This window comes from Gadus morhua, unplaced genomic scaffold (assembly GCF_902167405.1).
Source record: "Gadus morhua unplaced genomic scaffold, gadMor3.0, whole genome shotgun sequence".
NCBI classification, from domain to species: domain Eukaryota; kingdom Metazoa; phylum Chordata; class Actinopteri; order Gadiformes; family Gadidae; genus Gadus; species Gadus morhua.
Genome location: NW_021964073.1, coordinates 5,001 through 7,500, shown reverse-complemented (window position 1 = coordinate 7,500; position 2,500 = coordinate 5,001). Strand labels below are relative to the sequence as shown.

The following is a 2,500-nucleotide window of genomic DNA, read 5'->3' as shown; positions in this document are numbered from 1 at the left end:
TTTCAGGAAACCGCGAGGCCCCAAAGGCCTCCGGGAGAAACACACACACGTCGGCGAGGTTTGTTGGGATCAGTGGGCCTGCTAACGCAACGACCGGACGGTACAGCTGCCACCGACATATGCGTGCGAAACGTTTGCTTAAAAAAACCTGACCAGGCACGCGTGCACAAACGCACAAACGCACAAACGCACACACACACACACACACACACACACACACACACACACACACACACACACACACACACACACACACACCATTGTATGTGTATGTGTCACTCTCTCTCCCTGTCACACACACGCAAAAAAATTGTGTGTCCCTCTATCATATAGGCCATACACACACACACACACACACACACACACACACACACACACACACACACACACACACACACACACACACACACACACACACACACACACACAAACACACACACACAATATTTATTCGCAGTAGTTTTAATATTACATAACGTAGGCCTAAAAAAATTCAGTTAATTCTCGAATAATATCGAGTGAATCTTATAGGCAGTCAACAAAAACTGGATAAATCCGGAATTATGTTAATTGATGGAATAATTACAATTGTGACTGAGGTCTCACCCTATTGGATTTATTCATTTTATTACTACTGATAATATTTAATAATAATATCATGAACACAGCATTTTGTACTAATTCAACAATGTGGTTTCTGGTTTAATTCGCGCGGTGGTCCAGAGACCAGACCCCTCACAGAGGCCTGATAGGCCGGGCCTCAGACCCCTGTAGTCCGGGAGGATTGTACATTTTAAAAAGACCACCGTAGTTTGTCTGTTTTTCACTAAGAATTAGGTGTTAATTATTCCTCCCATATTCCCTATTTCCTTCCTCCGCCGTCGATCTCTGGTTTGGTTCCAGTCCCGTGTTGCTCTGTTATGGAGCCCAATTCAATAAGCTTTTCGCAAATATCTGCTAAATAAACGTCGAATAAAAATAGAAAAATATGTTTCCGTACACCAAAAAAATTACGGTATTTTCTACTCTATTTTCCCGGTGGTGATCGAGGAGGTTTCCGCACCACAAGTCGTCGAGGTGCGGTCGGAAAAGACGCAGTACTAATGCATATGCATGTGGGATCATTGTTTGAACGTTTCCACTTCAAAACAACCGTTCATGGACCTCGTGTAGGCCCTCATCAGAACATCAGAGCAGGGAACACAGCATCGCTGCTGAGGCCAGAATGAACGAAAAAAACGGTTCAAACGAGCGAAAAGCTAAGTTTGTTTTCCTCTGCGTAATCTCTCTCATCTCCAACGCTCTTTACGCTCCAGAGGCGCGCGCGCACAGACACACAGACACACACGCACACACACACACACACACACACACACACACACACACACACACACACACACACACACACACACACACACACCTCAGTGATGTGTGTGTGCCTCAGTGATGCGCTTTGTGCATAATCGAAACAGACCCCATTATCCAATTACGTACAACAAAAACAGCAGAAAAGTCTTCGTCGCAACAGAAGATCAGAGGTTCCTGACGTCCCGGGCTGTCGGTGAGGGACGCCATGGGGGCCATGGAGACAACCTATACAGACGACCTGACTACAGACAACCTTACAGACAACCTCACAGACCGCCTGCCTACAGACGACAGAACAGCCTCCCGCTCCGCAATAACAACCTGACGCTCATTATCACCGAATAGATCAGGAAGCCCACGAAACAAGAAAACACATGAAATATGAAGTGGACTGCCGCGTGTGTTAAACTGATCGATGATAAACGATTGAAGGAGAATATCGGGGTGCATTCTCCTTTTTCTTTTTTCTAGTTTCCTCTTCCGTCCGCATTGCTAATAGCTCAGCCAATCAGTGGGGTTTGGGTGCCACAGATAAAATGGTGGCTCCATAACGAGGGTAGACATGCCTCTGAACCGGGGCTCACCGGCTGCTGGTTCGGTGGAACATGAGGAGGAGAAGAGGCGCCGTGAAACTCATGACGGACGGCCTCTCCTCTCGGGACCCCGTGCGGAACACCCGGCTGGGGGGCACTAGCTCCGACAGGGGGCCCAGGGTCCCTGTCCCCCGCAGTAGTTCACACGTCTGTCATCAAATGGATTGACCTTTGTTGCCCCCTCTCCCCTTCCCCCCTCTTCTCCATCAACACCACACACACAAACACAGGCGCGGGCACTTTCATTTAATGGACGCAATGAAATGTTGAAATTGTCCCCATGGGTACAGTGAGAGCACGCACCCACACACACACACACACACACACACACACACAGCACACACGCACACACACACACACACACACACACACACACACACACACACACACACACACACACACACACACACACACACACACACACACACCCAGGTAACACAGTCGCCGTGTGGCCGGGATGCCGGTCCGTCCACCCTGCGCGTAATGTGCCGGCAGATTGTCATCCGCCTCTCGCGTTCAGCAGCCTCCATATTCACGAG

At 48.8% G+C, this 2,500-nt stretch overlaps 1 protein-coding gene across 1 annotated transcript in view; it reads right to left on the bottom strand.

Annotated features, from left to right (window-relative positions):
• The window catches only part of LOC115538997 (Down syndrome cell adhesion molecule-like protein 1 homolog), a gene marked incomplete at its 5' end in the record, with an annotated part of 25,252 nt that overhangs the window by 20,727 nt on the left and 2,025 nt on the right, over positions 1-2,500 (bottom strand). The window lies entirely within an intron of this gene.